We start from the raw sequence: 14015 nt of genomic DNA on the forward strand, positions 1-14015 counted from the left end.
TAAGGAAACCTGAAGTGAAGCAACGGAATCTGACACTGGACTCACAGGAGAGGATCAAATCATAGAAAGTTAGAGTGTCAGTCCTCTTATACTTAAGTCGGCATTGTGCCATTTGTATTAAAGTCGGATGCAATTTCTGTGTTTCATCGTCAATAAGAAGGTCCAAGGGATACAGTTAACCTGAAGTGAAGCGTCGGAATCTAAAACTGGACCCACAGGAGCGGTTAAAATCATAGAAAGTTAGAGTGTCAGTTTTCTTGTACTTAAGTCGGCATTGTGCCATTAGTACTAAATTCGGATGCAATTTCTGTGCCTCATCGTCAATAAGAAGGTCCAAGGTACACAGTAAACCTGAAGTGAAGCATCGGAAACTAAAACTGGACTCACAGGAGAGGTTCAAATTATAGAAAGTTGGAGTGTCAGTCCTCTTGTCCTTAAGTCGGCATTGTTTCTTTTGAATTTAATACCTATGCAATTTCTGTGCTTCATCGTCAATAAGAAGGTCCAAGGGATTAAGGAAACCTGAAGTGGAGCATCGGAATCTGACACTGGACTCACAGGAGAGGTTCACATCATAAAAAGTTAGAGTGTCAGTCCTCTTGTACTTAAGTCGGCATTGTGCCTTTTGTATTAAATTCAGATGCTATTTCTGTGTTTCATCGTCAACAAGAAGGTCCAAGGTATACAGTAAACCTGAAGTGAAGCATCTTAATCTAAAACTGGACTCAAAGGAGAGGATCAAATTATAGAATGTGAGAGTGTCAGTCGTCTTGAACTTAAGTCGGCATTGTGCCTTTTGTATTAAATTCGGATGCAATTTCTGTGTTTCATAGTCAATAGGAAGGTCGAAGGTATACAGTAAACCTGAAGTGAAGCATCGGAATCTAAATCTGGACTCACAGGAGAGGTTCAAATCATAGAAAGTTAGTGTGTCAGTCCTCTTGTACTTAAGTCGTCATTGTGCCTTTTGTGTTAAATTCGGATGCTATTTCTGTGTTTCATCGTCCACAAGAAGGTCCAAGGTATACAGTAAACCTGAAGTGAAGCATCGGAATCTAAAACTGGACTCACAGGAGAGGTTCAAATCATAGAAAGTGAGAGTGTCTGTCCTCTTGTACTTCAGTCGGCATTGTGCCTTTTGTATTAAATTCCGATGCAATTTCTGTGTTTCATCGTCAATAAGAAGCTCCAAGGGATACAGTAAACCTGAAGTGAAGCGTCGGAATCTAAAACTGGACTCGCAGGAGAGGTTCAAATCATAGAAAGTAAGAGTTATAGCCTCCTGTACATAAGTCGGTATTGTGCCTTTTGTATTAAATTCGGATACAATTTCTGTGTTTCATCGTCAACAAGAAGGTCCAAGGGATACAGTAAACCTGAAGTGAAGCATCGGAATTTAAAACTGGACTCACAGGAGATGTTCAAATCATAGAAAATTAGAGTGTCAGTCCACTTGTACTCAAGTCGGCATTGTAGCTTTTGAATTTAATTCCGATGCAATTTCTGTGTTTAGTCGTAATAAGAAGTCCCGAGGTATACAGTAAACCTGAAGTGAAGCATCGGAATCTAAAACTGGACTCACAGGAGCGGTTCAAATCATAGAAAGTTAGAGTGTCAGTCCTCTTGTACTTAAGTCGGCATTGTGCCTTTTGTATTAAATTCGGATGCAATTTCTGTGTTTCATCGTCAATAAGAAGGTCCAAGGGATACAGTAACCCTGAAGTGAAGCATTGGAATCTAAAACTGGACTCACAGGAGAGGTTCAAATCATTGAAAGTGCGAGTGTCAGTCCCCTTGTACTTAAGTCGGCATTGTGCCTTTTGTATTAAATTCGGATGCAATTTCTGTCTTTCATCGTTAATAAGAAGGTCCAAGGGATACAGTAAACCTGAAGTGAAGCATCGGAATCTAAAACTGTACTCACAGGAAAAGTTCAAATCATAGAAAGTTAGAGTGTCAGTCCTCTTGTACTTAAGTCGGCATTGTGCCTTTTGTATTAAATTCGGATGCAATTTTTTTGTTTCATCGTCAATAAGATGGTGCGAGGGATACAGTTAACCTGACCTGAAGCATCGGAATCTCAAACTGGACTCACAGGAGAGGTACAAATCATAGAAAGTGAGAGTGTCAGTCCTCTTTTACTTAAGTCGGCATGGTGCCTTTTGGATTATATTCGGATGCAATTTCTGTGTTTCATCGTCAATAAGAGTTTCCAAGGGATACAGTAAACCTGAAGTGAAGCATCGGAATCTAAAACTGGACTCACGGGAGAGGTTGAAATCATTAAAAGTTAGAGTGTCAGTCCTCTTGTACTTACGTCGGCTTTGTGCCTTTTGTATTAAATTCGGATGCAATTTCTTTGCTTCATCGTCAATAAGAAGGTCCAAGGGATTAAGGAAACCTGAAGTGGAGCATCGGAATCTGACACTGGACTCACAGGAGAGGTTCAAATCATTGAAAGTTAGAGTGTCAGTCCTCTTGTACTTAAGTCGGCATTGTGCCTTTTGTATTGAATTCGGATGCTATTTCTGTGTTTCATCGTCAACAAGAAGGTCCAAGGTATACAGTAAACCTGAAGTGAAGCATCTTAATCTAAAACTGGACTCAAAGGAGAGGATCAAACTATAGAAAGTGAGAGTGTCAGTCGTCTGAACTTAAGTCGGCATTGTGCCTTTTGTATTAAATTCGGATGCAATTTCTGTGTTTCATCGTCAATAGGAAGGTCGAAGGTATTCAGTAAACCTGAAGTCAACCATCGGAATCTAAATCTGGACTCACAGGAGAGGTTCAAATCATAGAAAGTTAGTGTGTCAGTCCTCTTGTACTTAAGTCGTCATTGTGCCTTTTGTATTAAATTCGGATGCTATTTCTGTGTTTCATCGTCCACAAGTAGGTCCAAGGTATACAGTAAACCTGAAGTGAAGCATCGGAATCTAAAACTGGACTCACAGGAGAGGTTCAAGTCATAGAAAGTAAGAGTGTCAGTCCTCTTGTACTTAAGTCGGCATTGTGCCATTAGTACTAAATTCGGATGCAATTTCTGTGCCTCATCGTCAATAAGAAGGTCCAAGGTACACAGTAAACCTGAAGTGAAGCATCGGAAACTAAAACTGGACTCACAGGAGAGGTTCAAATTATAGAAAGTTGGAGTGTCAGTCCTCTTGTCCTTAAGTCGGCATTGTTTCTTTTGAATTTAATACCTATGCAATTTCTGTGCTTCATCGTCAATAAGAAGGTCCAAGGGATTAAGGAAACCTGAAGTGGAGCATCGGAATCTGACACTGGACTCACAGGAGAGGTTCAAATCATAAAAAGTTAGAGTGTCAGTCCTCTTGTACTTAAGTCGGCATTGTGCCTTTTGTATTAAATTCAGATGCTATTTCTGTGTTTCATCGTCAACAAGAAGGTCCAAGGTATACAGTAAACCTGAAGTGAAGCATCTTAATCTAAAACTGGACTCAAAGGAGAGGATCAAATTATAGAATGTGAGAGTGTCAGTCGTCTTGAACTTAAGTCGGCATTGTGCCTTTTGTATTAAATTCGGATGCAATTTCTGTGTTTCATCGTCAATAGGAAGGTCGAAGGTATACAGTAAACCTGAAGTGATGCATCGGAATCTAAATCTGGACTCACAGGAGAGGTTCAAATCATAGAAAGTTAGTGTGTCAGTCCTCTTGTACTTAAGTCGTCATTGTGCCTTTTGTATTAAATTCGGATGCTATTTCTGTGTTTCATCGTCCACAAGAAGGTCCAAGGTATACAGTAAACCTGAAGTGAAGCATCGGAATCTAAAACTGGACTCACAGGAGAGGTTCAAATCATAGAAAGTGAGAGTGTCTGTCCTCTTGTACTTCAGTCGGCATTGTGCCTTTTGTATTAAATTCCGATGCAATTTCTGTGTTTCATCGTCAATAAGAAGCTCCAAGGGATACAGTAAACCTGAAGTGAAGCGTCGGAATCTAAAACTGGACTCGCAGGAGAGGTTCAAATAATAGAAAGTAAGAGTTTCAGCCTCCTGTACATAAGTCGGTATTGTGCCTTTTGTATTAAATTCGGATACAATTTCTGTTTTTCATCGTCAACAAGAAGGTCCAAGGGATACAGTAAACCTGAAGTGAAGCATCGGAATTTAAAACTGGACTCACAGGAGATGTTCAAATCATAGAAAATTAGAGTGTCAGTCCACTTGAACTCAAGTCGGCTTGTAGCTTTTGAATTTAATTCCGATGCAATTTCTGTGTTTAGTCGTAATAAGAAGTCCCGAGGTATACAGTAAACCTGAAGTGAAGCATCGGAATCTAAAACTGGACTCACAGGAGCGGTTCAAATCATAGAAAGTTAGAGTGTCAGTCCTCTTGTACTTAAGTCGGCATTGTGCCTTTTGTATTAAATTCGGATGCAATTTCTGTGTTTCATCGTCAATAAGAAGGTCCAAGGGATACAGTAACCCTGAAGTGAAGCATTGGAATCTAAAACTGGACTCACAGGAGAGGTTCAAATCATTGAAAGTGCGAGTGTCAGTCCCCTTGTACTTAAGTCGGCATTGTGCCTTTTGTATTAAATTCGGATGCAATTTCTGTGTTTCATCGTTAATAAGAAGGTCCAAGGGATACAGTAAACCTGAAGTGTAGCATCGGAATCTAAAACTGTACTCACAGGAAAAGTTCAAATCATAGAAAGTTGGAGTGTCAGTCCTCTTGTACTTAAGTCGGCATTGTGCCTTTTGTATTAAATTCGGATGCAATTTTTTTGTTTCATCGTCAATAAGATGGTGCGAGGGATACAGTTAACCTGACCTGAAGCATCGGAATCTGAAACTGGACTCACAGGAGAGGTACAAATCATAGAAAGTGAGAGTGTCAGTCCTCTTTTACTTAAGTCGGCATTGTGCCTTTTGGATTATATTCGGATGCAATTTCTGTGTTTCATCGTCAATAAGAGTTTCCAAGGGATACAGTAAGCCTGAAGTGAAGCATCGGAATCTAAAACTGGACTCACGGGAGAGGTTCAAATCATTAAAAGTTAGAGTGTCAGTCCTCTTGTACTTACGTCGGCTTTGTGCCTTTTGTATTAAATTCGGATGCAATTTCATTGCTTCATCGTCAATAAGAAGGTCCAAGGGATTAAGGAAACCTGAAGTGGAGCATCGGAATCTGACACTGGACTCACAGGAGAGGTTCAAATCATAGAAAGTTAGAGTGTCAGTCCTCTTGTACTTAAGTCGGCATTGTGCCGTTTGTATTGAATTCGGATGCTATTTCTGTGTTTCATCGTCAACAAGAAGGTCCAAGGTATACAGTAAACCTGAAGTGAAGCATCTTAATCTAAAACTGGACTCAAAGGAGAGGATCAAACTATAGAAAGTGAGAGTGTCAGTCGTCTGAACTTAACTCGGCATTGTGCCTTTTGTATTAAATTCGGATGCAATTTCTGTGTTTCATCGTCAATAGGAAGGTCGAAGGTATTCAGTAAACCTGAAGTCAACCATCGGAATCTAAATCTGGACTCACAGGAGAGGTTCAAATCATAGAAAGTTAGTGTGTCGGTCCTCTTGTACTTAAGTCGTCATTGTGCCTTTTGTATTAAATTCGGATGCTATTTCTGTGTTTCATCGTCCACAAGTAGGTCCAAGGTATACAGTAAACCTGAAGTGAAGCATCGGAATCTAAAACTGCACTCACAGGAGAGGTTCAAGTCATAGAGAGTAAGAGTGTCAGTCCTCTTGTACTTCAGTCGGCATTGTGCCTATTGTATTAAATTCGGATGCAATTTCTGTGTTTCATCGTCAATAAGAAGGTCCAAGGGATACAGTAAACCTTAAGTGAAGCGTCGGAATCTAAAACTGGACTCAAAGGAGAGGATCAAATTATAGAAATTGAGATAGTCAGTCGTCTTGAACTTAAGTCGGCATTGTGCCTTTTGTATTAAATTCGGATGCAATATCTGTGTCTCATCGTCAGTAGGAAGGTCGAAGGTATACAGTAAACCTGAAGTGAAGCATCGGAATCTAAAACTGGACTCACAGGAGAGGTTCAAATCATTAAAAGTTAGAGTGTCAGTCCACTTGTACTTACGTCGGCTTTGTGCCTTTTGTATTAAATTCGGATGCAATTTCTTTGCTTCATCGTCAATAAGAAGGTCCAAGGGATTAAGGAAACCTGAAGTGGAGCATCGGAATCTGACACTGGACTCACAGGAGATTTTCAAATCATAGAAAGTTAGAGTGTCAGTCCTCTTGTACTTAAGTCGGCATTGTGCCTTTTGTATTAAATTCGGATGCTATTTCTGTGTTTCATCGTCAACAAGAAGGTCCAAGGTATACAGTAAACCTGAAGTGAAGCATCTTAATCTAAAACTGGACTCAAAGGAGAGGATCAAATTATAGAAAGTGAGAGTGTCAGTCGTCTTGAACTTAAGTCGGCATTGTGCCTTTTGTATTAAATTCGGATGCAATTTCTGTGTTTCATCGTCAATAGGAAGGTCGAAGGTATACAGTAAACCTGAAGTGAAGCATCGGAATCTAAATCTGGACTCACAGGAGAGGTTCAAATCACAGAAAGTTAGTGTGTCAGTCCTCTTGTAGTTAAGTCGTCATTGTGCCTTTTGTATTAAATTCGGATGCTATTTCTGTGTTTCATCGTCCACAAGAAGGTCCAAGGTATACAGTAAACCTGAAGTGAAGCATCGGAATCTAAAACTGGACTCACAGGAGAGGTTCAAATCATAGAAAGTGAGAGTATCAGTCCTCTTGCACCTAAGTCGGCATTGTGCCTTTTGTATTAAATTCGGATGCAATTTCTGTGTTTCATCGTCAATAAGAAGGTCCAAGGGATACAGTAAACCTGAAGTGAAGCGTCGGAATCTAAAACTGGACCCACAGGAGCGGTTCAAATCATAGAAAGTTGGAGTGTCAGTCCTCTTGTACTTAAGTCGGCATTGTGCCATTAGTACTAAATTCGGATGCAATTTCTGTGTTTCATCGTCAATAAGAAGGTCCAATGGATACAGTAGACCTGAAGTGAAGCATCGCAATCTAAAACTGGAGTCACAGGAAAGGTTCAAAACATAGAAAGTTAGTCAGTCTTCTTGTACATAAGTCGGCATTGTGCTTTTTGAATTCAATTGCGATGCAATTTCTGTACCTCATCGTCAATAAGAAGGTCCAAGGTACACAGTAAACCTGAAGTGAAGCATCGGAAACTATACCTGGACTCACAGGAGAGGTTCAAATAATAGAAAGTTGGAGTGTCGGTCCTCTTGTCCTTAAGTCGGCATTGTTTCTTTTGAATTTAATTCCTATGCAATTTCTGTGTTTCATCGTCAATAAGAAGGTCCAAGGTATACAGTAAACCCGAAGTGAAGCATCGGAATCTAAAACTGGACTCACAGGAGAGGTTCAAATCATAGAACGTTAGAGTGTCAGTCCTCTTGTACTTAAGTCGGCATTGTGCCTTTTGTATTAAATTCAGATGCAATTTCTTTGTTTCATCGTCAATAAGAAGGTACAAGGGATACAGTAAACCTGAAGTGAAGCATCGGAATCTAAAACTGGACTCACAGGAGAGGTTCAAATCATAGAAAGTGAGAGTGTAAGTCCTCTTGTACTTAAGTCGGCATTGTGCCATTTGTATTAAATTCGGATGCAATTTCTGTGTTTCATAGTCAATTAGAAGGTCCAAGAGATACAGTAAACCTGAAGTGAAGCATCGGAATCTGACACTGGACTCACAGGAGAGGTTCAAATCAGAAAGTTAGAGTGTCAGTCCTCTTATACTTAAGTCGGCATTGTGCCATTTGTATTAAATTCGGATGCAATTTCTATGTTTCATCGTCAATAAGAAGGTCCAAGGGATACAGTATACCTGAAGTGAAGCATCGGAATCTAATACTGGACTCACAGGAGAGGTTCAAATCATTAAAAGTTAGAGTGTCAGTCCACTTGTACTTACGTCGGCTTTGTGCCTTTTGTATTAAATTCGGATGCAATTTCTTTGCTTCATCGTCAATAAGAAGGTCCAAGGGATTAAGGAAACCTGAAGTGGAGCATCGGAATCTGACACTGGACTCACAGGAGATTTTCAAATCATAGAAAGTTAGAGTGTCAGTCCTCTTGTACTTAAGTCGGCATTGTGCCTTTTGTATTAAATTCGGATGCTATTTCTGTGTTTCATCGTCAACAAGAAGGTCCAAGGTATACAGTAAACCTGAAGTGAAGCATCTTAATCTAAAACTGGACTCAAAGGAGAGGATCAAATTATAGAAAGTGAGAGTGTCAGTCGTCTTGAACTTAAGTCGGCATTGTGCCTTTTGTATTAAATTCGGATGCAATTTCTGTGTTTCATCGTCAATAGGAAGGTCGAAGGTATACAGTAAACCTGAAGTGAAGCATCGGAATCTAAATCTGGACTCACAGGAGAGGTTCAAATCACAGAAAGTTAGTGTGTCAGTCCTCTTGTAGTTAAGTCGTCATTGTGCCTTTTGTATTAAATTCGGATGCTATTTCTGTGTTTCATCGTCCACAAGAAGGTCCAAGGTATACAGTAAACCTGAAGTGAAGCATCGGAATCTAAAACTGGACTCACAGGAGAGGTTCAAATCATAGAAAGTGAGAGTGTCAGTCCTCTTGTACTTCAGTCGGCATTGTGCCTTTTGTATTAAATTCGGATGCAATTTCTGTGTTTCATCGTCAATAGGAAGGTCAAAGGTATACAGTAAACCTGATCTGAAGCATCGGAATCTAAAACTGGACTCACAGGAGAGGTTCAAATCATAGAAAGTTAGAGTGTCAGTCCTCTTGTACTTAAGTCGGCATTGTGCCTTTTGTATTAAATTCGGATGCAATTTCTGTGTTTCATCGTCAATAGGAAGGTCAAAGGTATACAGTAAACCTGAACTGAAGCATCGGAATCTAAAACTGGACTCACAGGAGAGGTTCAAATCATAGAAAGTTATAGTGTCAGTCCTCTTGTACTTAAGTCGGCATTGTGCCTTTTAAATTAAATTCCGATGCAATTTCTGTGTTTCATCGTCAATAAGAAGGTCCAAGGTACACAGTAAACCTGAAGTGAAGCATCGGAATCTAAAACTGGACTCACAGGAGAGGTTCAAATCATAGAAAGTTAGTGTGTCAGTCCTCTTGTACTTAAGTCATCATTGTGCCTTTTGAATTTAATTCCGATGCAATTTCTGTGTTTCATCGTCAATAAGAAGGTCCAAGGTATACAGTAAACCTGAAGTGAAGCATCGGAATCTAAAACTGGACTCACAGGAGAGGTTCAAATCATAGAAAGTTAGAGTGTCAGTCCTCTTGTACTTAAGTCGGCATTGTGCCATTTGTATTAAATTCGGATGCAATTTCTGTGTTTCATCGTCAATAAGAAGGTCCAAGGGATGCAGTAAACCTGAAGTGAAGCGTCGGGACCTAAAACTGGACTCACAGGAGCGGTTCAAATCATAGAAAGTTAGAGTGTCAGTCCTCTTGTACTTAAGTCGGTATTGTGCCCTTTGTATTAAATTCGGATGCAATTACTGTGTTTCATCGTCAATAAGAAGGTCCAAGGGATACAGTAAACCTGAAGTGAAGCGTCGGAATCTAAAACTGTACTCACAGGAAAGGTTCAAATCATAGAAAGTTTGTCAGTCTTCTTGTACTTAAGTCGGCATTGTGCTTTTTGAATTCAATTGCGATGCAATTTCTGTGCCTCATCGTCAATAAGAAGGTCCAAGATACACAGTAAACCTGAAGTGAAACATCGGAATCTAACACTGGACTCACAGGAGAGGTTCAAATCATAGAAAGTGAGAGTGTCAGTCCTCTTGTTATTAAGTCGGCATTGTGCCTTTTGTATTAAATTCGGATGCAATTTCTGTGTTTCATCGTCAATAAGAAGGTCCAAGGGATACAGTATACCTGAAGTGAAGCGTCGGAATCTAAAACTGGCACCACAGGAGCGGTTCAAATCATAGAAAGTTAGAGTGTCAGTCCTCTTGTACTTAAGTCGGCATTGTGCCATTAGTACTAAATTCGGATGCAATTTCTGTGCCTCATCGTCAATAAGAAGGTCCAAGGTACACAGTAAACCTGAAGTGAAGCATCGGAAACTAAAACTGGACTCACAGGAGAGGTTCAAATTATAGAAAGTTGGAGTGTCAGTCCTCTTGTCCTTAAGTCGGCATTGTTTCTTTTGAATTTAATTCCTATGCAATTTCTGTGCTTCATCGTCAATAAGAAGGTCCAAGGGATTAAGGAAACCTGAAGTGGAGCATCGGAATCTGACACTGGACTCACAGGAGAGGTTCAAATCATAAAAAGTTAGAGTGTCAGTCCTCTTGTACTTAAGTCGGCATTGTGCCTTTTGTATTAAATTCAGATGCTATTTCTGTGTTTCATCGTCAACAAGAAGGTCCAAGGTATACAGTAAACCTGAAGTGAAGCATCTTAATCTAAAACTGGACTCAAAGGAGAGGATCAAATTATAGAATGTGAGAGTGTCAGTCGTCTTGAACTTAAGTCGGCATTGTGCGTTTTGTATTAAATTCGGATGCAATTTCTGTGTTTCATCGTCAATAGGAAGGTCGAAGGTATACAGTAAACCTGAAGTGAAGCATCGGAATCTAAATCTGGACTCACAGGAGAGGTTCAAATCATAGAAAGTTAGTGTGTCAGTCCTCTTGTACTTAAGTCGTCATTGTGCCTTTTGTATTAAATTCGGATGCTATTTCTGTGTTTCATCGTCCACAAGAAGGTCCAAGGTATACAGTAAACCTGAAGTGAAGCATCGGAATCTAAAACTGGACTCACAGGAGAGGTTCAAATCATAGAAAGTGAGAGTGTCTGTCCTCTTGTACTTCAGTCGGCATTGTGCCTTTTGTATTAAATTCCGATGCAATTTCTGTGTTTCATCGTAAATAAGAAGCTCCAAGGGATACAGTAAACCTGAAGTGAAGCGTCGGAATCTAAAACTGGACTCGCAGGAGAGGTTCAAATCATTGAAAGTAAGTGTTTCAGCCTCCTGTACATAAGTCGGTATTGTGCCTTTTGTATTAAATTCGGATATAATTTCTGTGTTTCATCGTCAACTGGAAGGTCCAAGGGATACAGTAAACCTGAAGTGAAACATCGGAATTTAAAACTGGTCTCACAGGAGATGTTCAAATCATAGAAAATTAGAGTGTCAGTCCACTTGTACTCAAGTCGACATTGTGCCCTTTGAATTTAATTCCGATGCAACTTCTGAGTTTCGTCGTAATAAGAAGTTCCGAGGTATACAGTAAACCTGAAGTGAAGCATCGGAATCTAAAACTGTACTCACAGGAAAGGTTCAAATCATGGAAAGTTTGTCATTCTTCTTGTACTTAGGTCGGCATTGTGCTTTTTGAATTCAATTGCGATGCAATTTCTGTGCATCATCGTCAATATGAAGGTCCAAGGTACACAGTAAACCTGAAGTGAAGCATCGGAACCTAAAACTGGGCTCATGGGAGAGGTTCAAATCATAGAAAGTTAGAGTGTCAGTCATCTTGTACTTAAGTCGGCATTGTGCCTTTTGAATTTAATTCCGATGCAATTACTGTGTTTCATCGTCAATAAGAAGGTCCAAGGTATACAGTAAACCAGAAGTGAAGCATCGGAACCTAAAACTGGACTCACAGGAGAGGTTCAAATCATAGAAAGTTAGAGTGTCAGTCCTCTTGTACTTAAGTCGGCATTGTGCCTTTTGTATTAAATTCGGATGCAATTTCTTTGTTTCATCGTCAATAAGATGGTGCGAGGGATACAGTAAACCTGACCTGAAGCATCGGAATCTAAAACTGGACTCACAGGAGAGGTTCAAATCATAGAAAGTGAGAGTGTCAGTCCTCTTGTACTTAAGTCGGCATTGTGCCTTTTGGATTATATTCGGATGCAATTTCTGTGTTTCATCGTCAATAAGAGTTTCCAAGGGATACAGTAAACCTGAAGTGAAGCATCGGAATCTAAAACTGGACTCACGGGAGAGGTTCAAATCATAGAAAGTTAGAGTGTCAGTCCTCTTGTACTTAAGTCTTCATTGTGCCTTTTGTATTAAATTCGGATGCAATATCTGTGCTTCTTCGTCAATAAGAAGGTCCAAGGGATGAAGAAAACCTGAAGTGAAGCATCGGAATCTGACACTGGACTCACAGGAGAGGATCAAATCATAGAAAGTTAGAGTGTCAGTCCTCTTATGCTTAAGTCGGCATTGTGCCATTAGTACTAAATTCGGATGCAATTTCTATGCCTCATCGTCAATAAGAAGGTCCAAGGGATACAGTAAACCTGATGTGAAGCATCGGAATCTAAAACTGGACTCAAAGGAGAGGATCAAATTATAGAAAGTGAGAGTGTCAGTCGTCTTGAACTTAAGTCGGCATTGTGCCTTTTGTATTAAATTCGGATGCAATATCTGTGTGTCATCGTCAGTAGGAAGGTCGAAGGTATAGAGTAAACCTGAAGTGAAGCATCGGAATCTAAATCTGGACTCACAGGAGAGGTTCAAATCATAGAAAGTTAGTGTGTCAGTCCTCTTGTACTTAAGTCGGCATTGTGCCTTTTGTATTAAATTCGGATGCAATTTCTGTGTTTCATCGTCAATAAGAAGGTCCAAGGGATACAGTAAACCTGAAGTGAAGCGTCGGAATCTAAAACTGGCACCACAGGAGCGGTTCAAATCATAGAAAGTTAGAGTGACAGTCCTCTTGTACTTAAGTCGGCATTGTGCCATTAGTACTAAATTCGGATGCAATTTCTGTGCCTCATCGTCAATAAGAAGGTCCAAGGTACACAGTAAACCTGAAGTGAAGCATCGGAAACTAAAACTGGACTCACAGGAGAGGTTCAAATTATAGAAAGTTGGAGTGTCAGTCCTCTTGTCCTTAAGTCGGCATTGTTTCTTTTGAATTTAATTCCTATGCAATTTCTGTGCTTCATCGTCAATAAGAAGGTCCAAGGGATTAAGGAAACCTGAAGTGGAGCATCGGAATCTGACACTGGACTCACAGGAGAGGTTCAAATCATAAAAAGTTAGAGTGTCAGTCCTCTTGTACTTAAGTCGGCATTGTGCCTTTTGTATTAAATTCAGATGCTATTTCTGTGTTTCATCGTCAACAAGAAGGTCCAAGGTATACAGTAAACCTGAAGTGAAGCATCGGAATCTAAAACTGGACTCACAGGAGAGGTTCAAATCATAGAAAGTGAGAGTGTCTGTCCTCTTGTACTTCAGTCGGCATTGTGCCTTTTGTATTAAATTCCGATGCAATTTCTGTGTTTCATCGTCAATAAGAAGCTCCAAGGGATACAGTAAACCTGAAGTGAAGCGTCGGAATCTAAAACTGGACTCGCAGGAGAGGTTCAAATCATAGAAAGTAAGTGTTTCAGCCTCCTGTACATAAGTCGGTATTGTGCCTTTTGTATTAAATTCGGATATAATTTCTGTGTTTCATCGTCAACAAGAAGGTCCAAGGGATACAGTAAACCTGAAGTGAAACATCGGAATTTAAAACTGGTCTCACAGGAGATGTTCAAATCATAGAAAATTAGAGTGTCAGTCCACTTGTACTCAAGTCGACATTGTGCCCTTTGAATTTAATTCCGATGCAACTTCTGAGTTTCGTCGTAATAAGAAGTTCCGAGGTATACAGTAAACCTGAAGTGAAGCATCGGAATCTAAAACTGTACTCACAGGAAAGGTTCAAATCATGGAAAGTTTGTCATCCTTCTTGTACTTAGGTCGGCATTGTGCTTTTTGAATTCAATTGCGATGCAATTTCTGTGCATCATCGTCAATATGAAGGTCCAAGGTACACAGTAAACCTGAAGTGAAGCATCGGAATCTAAAACTGGACTCATAGGAGAGGTTCAAATCATAGAAAGTTAGAGTGTCAGTCATCTTGTACTTAAGTCGGCATTGTGCCTTTTGAATTTAATTCCGATGCAATTACTGTGTTTCATCGTCAATAAGAAGGTCCAAGGTATACAGTAAACCAGAAGTGAAGCA

Source organism: Schistocerca serialis, chromosome 4, assembly GCF_023864345.2.
Source record: "Schistocerca serialis cubense isolate TAMUIC-IGC-003099 chromosome 4, iqSchSeri2.2, whole genome shotgun sequence".
Taxonomy (NCBI): Eukaryota; Metazoa; Arthropoda; class Insecta; order Orthoptera; family Acrididae; genus Schistocerca; species Schistocerca serialis.